This window comes from Orbicella franksi, chromosome 7 (assembly GCF_964199315.1).
Source record: "Orbicella franksi chromosome 7, jaOrbFran1.1, whole genome shotgun sequence".
NCBI classification, from domain to species: Eukaryota; Metazoa; Cnidaria; class Anthozoa; order Scleractinia; family Merulinidae; genus Orbicella; species Orbicella franksi.
This window is the reverse complement of record NC_138151.1, coordinates 9,352,775-9,360,982: the sequence shown is the minus strand read 5'-3', so window position 1 is coordinate 9,360,982 and position 8,208 is coordinate 9,352,775.

The window sequence follows — 8,208 nt, the reverse complement described above, 5'->3', positions numbered from 1 at the left end:
TATAATAGAAAAACTATCAACGAAATTAAATTGGAAAATGATGAAACAACTACTGATGAAATACAAATTCTATCAATGATCCGAATATATTATAGTAATTTGTATAATTCTCAAACAACAGATGCACAGGATAGCTTTGAAATGTTTACGAAAGCATGGAAATTCCTAAACTAGACGATGCAGAAAGAGATGCTTTAGACGGTCCTTTGACTTACGGAGAATGTAAAAAATCATTGGAGACTTTTGAAAACGGAAAATCACCAGGCGAGGATGGTTTTACCGTAGAATTTTATAAGCATTTCTTTGATCTTGTAGGAGCAGATCTATTAGCAAGCCTGAATGGAGCATACGAGCATGGGAGGTTATCGGTCTCTCAGCGTAGAGGCATAATTACGCTTTTACCGAAAGACGACGCTGAATTATTGCTTTTACAGAATTGGCGACCAATCACTTTACTTAATGTGGATTATAAAATTGCATCAAAAGCCATCGCAAGGCGAATTGAGCCAGTGCTCTCAAAACTCGTACATCCGGACCAAACGGGCTTCATAAAAGGAAGATATATTGGAGAAAATGTAAGATTAATAAGTGATATTATGGAGCAAACTCAGGTGAACAACACTCCAGGTATATTAATATCAGTTGATTTTAAAAAAGCTTTTGACTCACTGGAATGGTCTTGTATTCAAAGTGCTCTCAAAAAATTCAATTTCGGTGATAGCTTAAGAAAATGGATCGAGATCTTCTACATGGACATAGAAAGCGCAGCTTTGAACAACGGTTTTGCAACGGACTGGTTTAAACCCTCTAGAGGAGTTAGACAAGGATGCCCACTCTCGCCATATCTGTTTATCCTGACAGCAGAAATACTATCAAACAAAATAAGACAAAACTCAACCATAAAAGGAATCAGAATTTTTGGCTCAGAGATCAAACTAAGCCAATTTGCAGACGATACCAACTTATTTTGTGCTGATGTGGCTTCTGCTGAACAAGCCCTGAAAACTATGAGTGCTTTTGGGAATTTCTCTGGATTAGTGCTCAACGTAGAGAAAACAAAAGCATTCTGGTTAGGGAAATGGTTGAATAATAGAACCAAACCACTAGGGATGAAATGGATGAATGCTCCCACAAAATTACTAGGAATCTATATTTCCTATGACGAAAAAGGTAATAACCAGATGAACTTTAATTTGAAAGTACAAAAACTGCAGACAAATTTAGACATTTGGAAATCGAGAGGATTAACACTCTATGGAAAAGTACTGATAATTAAATATTTGGGGTTATCTAACTTAATATACTCAATTTCAAATGTTAACGTCCCTAAGGAAATAGTGCCAATGGTAAAAGATAAAATGTTTCGTTTCCTTTGGAAAAATAAGAAGGACAAAATAAAACGGACTAGTATGTACCAAGACCTTTCCTCGGGAGGCTTACGGATGGTTGACATCGAACTTACGATAAAATCGCTCAGACTTGCATGGATTAAAAGACTTCTCTTTAGAGATAACTGCAATTGGAAAGTAGTACCGGACTATTTTTTTAACAAACACGGAGGTCTCAATTTCCTGCTTCGATGTAACTACGATGTCAAATATTTAAGGCACATTCCAACATTCTACAGAGACATACTTATTGCATTTGATGAAATCAAGACTCTGTACAATTATGATCAAGGAACCGAAACCATTCTCTTTAATAACAAAGAAATCTTAGTTGATGGAAAACCGCTATTTATAAGGGAATGGTTTGTCAAGGGTATCCACACGATCCAACAGCTTTTTAATGAAAACGGTCAATACCTAACTTTTCAAGAATTTCATGCTAAATATCATTGTAACACAAATTTTCTCCAGTTCTATCAAATCTTGAGTGCAATTCCTGTGAGCTTGAAGAACAGAGCGCGAGTCCTAGGGCAAAACTCGATCTTTAATTATAGAGAAAACTGGAAATCTTTTTTACTGAACGAAACTAATCAAATCAATTTTGAAACGTATAAGGCAAGAGACTATTACCGCCTACTTCTTGTTAAGAAACACCAATCACCTCATACTGGCCCGGAAAGATGGAAAAGAGATATTTCAATAGACACAGAGAATTGGACAGATGTCTTTAAAATGGCTTCAAAAACATGCAAAGAAAATAAGTTGAAAGAATTTCAATTCAAACTTATCCATAGGATTGTCATTACAAAGAAAGAACTCTCCAGATATGGGATAAATACAGACAATGACTGCATCTACTGTGGTGAGCCAGACTCCATAAATCACACCTTTATCGACTGCGAATTTACAAAAACCTTCACATGCAAAGTCATCAATTGGTTTAACACTCAGAATGGTTCAAACTTTAAGCCAGATACAAAAGAAACGCTTTTCGCCACCTTTAAACACCCAACATATATGGAGCTAGTGAGAAAATTCAATTACACCCTCCTTTTTATGAATTTCTATGTGTATATAAGTAAACTAAACAACAGTTCACTTGTACTACCCGAATTTATTGCTAGAATCAACTATAAATACAAAGTTGAAAATTTGTAAATTAACACCGAAAAAGTACTCGTAACGTAACAATGCTCGGCACAAACTTTATAGACTAAGTTACTTTTAATTGTATTAAATCAAGATTAGAAATCGTTCCTCCTCCCCCTTCCCCGCGCTACGAGTTGTTTGTTTGCTTTTTTGCTTATTTTGTAATTTTAAGTTTTCCTTTCCTTTTATTGTTTTTTTCTTTCTCTTTTTCTTTCTGTTTCTTGCTTTTTATCCTGTTTAATTTAATTGTAGCTAGTGTGTGCTGTCAGAATTAATTAATTATTTTATGTTATTCGTTTTCCTAATGTAAGTAACACCTGATGTAAATAAGTAATGTACATTGTAGTATCGGAGTAGCCATGCCAGAGTACTTTGTTATTGTAATTTTTGTAATTTGTGATACGTGTAATTTGTTAAGACGTGTTACTTTAAATAATAATAATAATAATAATAAAAAATTTGTTAAAAAAAAAAAAATAATAATAATAATAATAATAATGCCAACAGACAATGGTGTCAGTCTATAGGATGTGTGTGCTCCCAGTCGATTTGGGAACTACGTCTGATTTATGTCCATGATAGGGTGCAGTTGCGAAAATGGCAAGTCTTACGATTTTTAGGAGCCTGTTTGCAAGAACTGCAACATTAATTAAAATAGCTACTGCGAGCAAAACATCACTGAATTCGTAGGACAGAAAATAGTCGCAAGAGAAAAGAGTTCGACATCCACAAAAATTGCAAAATTTACAAAAAATTGCGATAATTTGCAAGAGTTGCGCTAAAACTCGGTGTATTAATTCGAGTGGTTAAAAGAAAGCTCCAACGAAATAGACGAAATCATTCGGTATTTTTACATACAGTATTTACGAAAACTGCGTTAATTACCATAATTTGCAAATTCTGTAAAGTTTGTAAACGCATTGCAAAGAGATGCAGAAAATTGTAAATTTTGCAACAGCGTGCCAAAAAAACCGTTGAGTTGGAGAACTTTTGGAAATCTTGTGTTGTAAAATGAAGAATCACAAAAGTTTTATAGGAAACGAAAAATCGTTGTATTTGTGAAATTTGTAGCTGTGTTTTAATCATGGGCGTAAGTGTTATAAGTAATTAACCACCAGTAGGTAATGCAATTTTCAGCCTCAAGATCAAAGTTTAAATTCTCATTACTGGGTCATGAGTCTAAACAATTCGGTGAGAAAATCCTTGACTTTTATCTTTATATTCTTATCGCCGTCTGCGCAACAGTACATTCATCTTGTAAGGAGAAATTAGATTTCGGTCACTTTGAGGAATGAAAGGGTTGAAATTCGTGACACAGTTGGGCGTAAGTTCCATTGTTGACGAAATACATGTTGCTACTACATGTTATGTTTGTGTTGAGGCACTGCAAATAAAACTTATTCTTTCCGACAATTATAAGGAGCTGTGTTGTTTTTGTTTTTATATCACTTAGTGTAAATGGATAGCTCTGAGTTGTTAGGAAACTTGACAAAGAGCTGGCTGTGACAGCTAAACGGCTGCAATGGATTAGCGTCCCATTTACAGTGGAACCTTACGGTCACCTCGTTAATACTGTCACTTTTTTGTCCCGGCGAAACGCGAATACGTTTTCCTAAGAGAAAACCCCGCAAATGCGCCCGCCCCCGTCCCTGCCAACGACTATGTTCTGAAATCCCAACTTGTATAATCCTTTACCATTTCACCCCGTTTACACGGCCACTCAAACCGGTCATGTTCGTCTTTCCATTGTTAAGGTGATTCCCTAGTAAAAGAACCCGCCATATAGATTTCCGATGAAACTTGGTATGCTTTTGTTACAGGACGAGGAGATATTAATTGCTTTAAAGGAAACATAATTAGGACATGCGCTGTTGGCCCGTTATGTCTCTCTCTCTCTATAGCATTTATTTCATTTTCCAAAAAAGTAGCTATAGATTTCTGCTAATTTCTTTCTCAGTCATTGAGGATATTGTTCGCATTGAAATTATGAAATAAAAAGTGAGGGTCACCGTGCTCGTTTAAGAGAAAAATAGCATTTCGCTATCGCGCTTAGTTTGAGGAAAATCTCTTACGTGTTGTACGCGCACGCGCTCATGCGCGCGTGCTAATGACGCGAAAATCGTAGGCAGTACGGATGCCCAATGCAAACTAAGGAATCACCTTTATATACAGTTTATGTAGGATTGAAGTTTCAATTTTTTTTAAAAAACTGCACCTGCATTTAGAATGCTTTTAAAGAACAGTTGTTTAGAAATGCAATTGTAATGTATCTGTTAAGACGTCACTCAAATTCGACCAGTCATGAAATTTGACCCTTCCCCGTTAATGCGACCACCCCGTTGAAACGGCCAAATTTTCATGGCCCGTTGGTGACCGTTTTAACGGGTTTCCACTGTAGATCTACGGAGAAACGCAATATTCCTAGCTGCATTCAGGGAGAGAGCTGCGCTAGGATTGAGTAAAGAAGAGCACTGCAGGGCAAGAAAAGGAGTTACACGAAAGGGCTCAAAGGGCGCTTTGATTACCTCTCGGTTGATATTTGACTGAATTTGCAGTCAGCGATCTTCTTCTACACTGACTGTTTTCCTAATAAAAAAATTAAAAAATTAAAAAAAATTAAAAAAAACTAAACCAACAGTTGATTGCAGTGGGACATGTTCACAGCTTATTTAGACTTCTGAATCACGAGAGCATGAAGAGTAAGAGGGTTAATCCCTCATACAGGCCCGGGGAATCCCTCTCCGTTGTTTTTATATAACTCCCGTCTCCCGGGTTCGGAAATCCCACGGGGTTCTAGAGCTAGCCAATCCTATGATATATATGATGTCGCTTTTGCTCACGTTAACAGCCCAAGCGGCTTAACGTGCGCATTTCCATCCTCCACGAAAACATCCATTCAGCGCACGTGGTAAAATTATCCCCGTAAGAACTGGGCACAATGTCTTAAAAACAACTTATGGGATAACCTTGTGAATAAGGTCTTTAGAGAGGAAAACTACCTCACTCTTCATCGTCTCCTGATCTCAACTTGAACCAAATAAATCGTCTCTGATCTATCAAGCCGGATGATGAGTTTTTTTTTTTAATTGAATACTCAAATCAACCAAAGACTGTTTTTTTTTTTTTTTTTTCCGCTCAGTAGAGCACAAACTGTTTCTTTTTTACCTCAGTGGACTGAGCACAAAAGAGCCCAACCAACCCAAACCAGTAGTGACCGCAACAGAACATGATCTATGGTAGTTAATTGTATCGAATTTAGGAAGGTATATTGGGTGGCTAGTTACCCCCCTTACCCCCTCTTGGGGAAAAAGGTCGTGAGTATTTTGGCAGAAATAAAGGCAGACCTCAGGGCAGCCACCTCATCAGGGTAATTTCTAGTTTGTGGCATTTGCTAGTACTTCTGGTGTAACAGATTTAAATTTGGTTTCAGTTCTCAAATTGCAACATTTTGAGGGTATGGTCCATTGATTCTGTGACCCCGAAGCACTAGCCACCTCCCTTGAAAAATCCTGGATCCGCCTCTGACATTCAAGAAACTCGGTGCAAGATACGTACCTCGAGAATCATTCCTCATGCGCGCGTGAACATTTTATGCTTTTATGCTTTTTATTTTTCAAATTCGCATATCGTTATTGTAATTCATTTACCGGGAGGAAACAGCAAGGACAGCAGAATATGGGCATTGGTTTTTTTAACTGCCTGTTTAGCCCCTCGCCGCACGCTAATCAATAATCTGTTCAGAACGTTATTGTACATGACCGTCCACATACTGACAGAAATGAGTGAGGAAGTTGCACTACCGTCGCTGTTTATTTGAATTTGAAATCCCCAATTAAATTTCCCGTGAAATGCAATTTTTTGTATGTTTAGTTTTCCTTCCGAAACTCAATAATTCCTCTGCCATTGAGGTAAAAAAAGACTACTTCCGGTGAAAATTCGTGAATATAATACACAACACATTTCAGTGGTCTCGGAATCGACGTGATCAGTGTAAGCAGAACTTTGTTTGTTTGGGGTTTCGAAAGGGAAGTTCCTCCTGCGGTATTTTTACAGTGTATTATTGACCCCTAAATGAGGTAATTTAGTGAAAAATTTAGGGCAAAATCAACAAAGTGAACGCGTCAGTCACCCTTTTTGTGGACAAAAAAGCATCGAGAAGTAACGAGCATTATTTGCAGTGATAACTGACCAACAGCAGTTTGAATGTTACGAAAAAGAGTCTGAACTATATTTAAAAAATATTCACTGTTTAATCCCAATTTTTAAAACCTAAGGCCCTCATTCTCATTGTTTCAGTGATTATAAAATGCTTTAAATTCGGCTTGTATTCATTTCTGTCTTCTAATGTTTACCTTAAACTTGAAATTCAACGACTTAGAAACGAAATCAATATTTATAGTTACCAGAAATAAATAGCTGTTACGCTACTCAGGTCGATCCATATTATGACTAATATATAGCCTAAGGCTAGAGGAAATAAAACGGAAAGGAAGCCACGGCTTAGTAATTTTACTTGTCGTGCAGTCTGAACTCAAATTACTACACTGCTACCTGTTAGAATTCCAATGTCTACCGTTAAACAGACATACGTTCACATTGCGAACATAGAAGTCACAGAATGACCTTTCTTCACGGAGGTCCCGAAATCCGGTGAGTCGTGCTATAACGCAGAGAATGTTGACTCGTTGAACCTGTCGACAGTAGACGTAGGCGGACGGTGACAGAGAAAACAGGAGGTGTAACATTTCGCCTCTTACCAATCACGTCAGGGCGACGTTGTCGGCCACCCGTGAAAAACGTGCATCATACGAGGAAATGATTTAACGCGAACTAACACGTACGAACGCCATGACAAGGACTTATCATACGCACTCTTGCAAGAATTTGTGAAGTTTTTACACTTGGTCGAATAAGAACAATTTCAGCTAGAAGGAACTTCGTTGAGGTGAGTAGCATTTTTCCCCTATTTCAGTCTAAACAAGCAATGAGGAGAAACAAAAAGTTATTTCGCCAAAAAAAAATTATGGATATGTCGGACCACATTACGTGTTTCGCAAACCGTATTTTTAAACTCGTAAGTTCGCAAACACAATCGCTCTCTGGCTAGTATTAGGTCACTTGAACGTTTTAGAGGGCTCCGATGTGGAAGTTGAGCAGGTGGTGTAGTAAATCACCATCTGTTAGGGAGTTCTGACAGGTGGAATTTATTTCAACGCTATATCTTCAGCTGTATCTTGGCCATAACTTTAAATTTCTTGAACTCAAGTAAGCACAACGAAAACCTAAGCATCTACTATACCTAGAAATCAGTTCCTTCGTTCTTAAAACTGTGATAATTAATTTTGACGCTGTTATGGTAACTTCAGTCTTATAACAAATTGCTAATAATAACTGTGATCCTAATTCCATCGCATTAACCGTGGAATGTCTCTGCAACTGACTACCCGACCATGAAAAACGCGAGTAAAGGCTGATCTAAGTTCCTTTCGACATCTGAAATTTTATCTTCTCGGTTTCCGTTCGATCTTCTTTTCCGATTTATCGAAAAACTAACAATAGCGTCATTGTAACTCTTAATATATCGCTATAAATATCGAAAATGAAGCTATTCGAAGCTTTTCAACGCCACTGCGTTTTCAGTATTTCGGTCGGCCGCGCACTAAAAGAAATT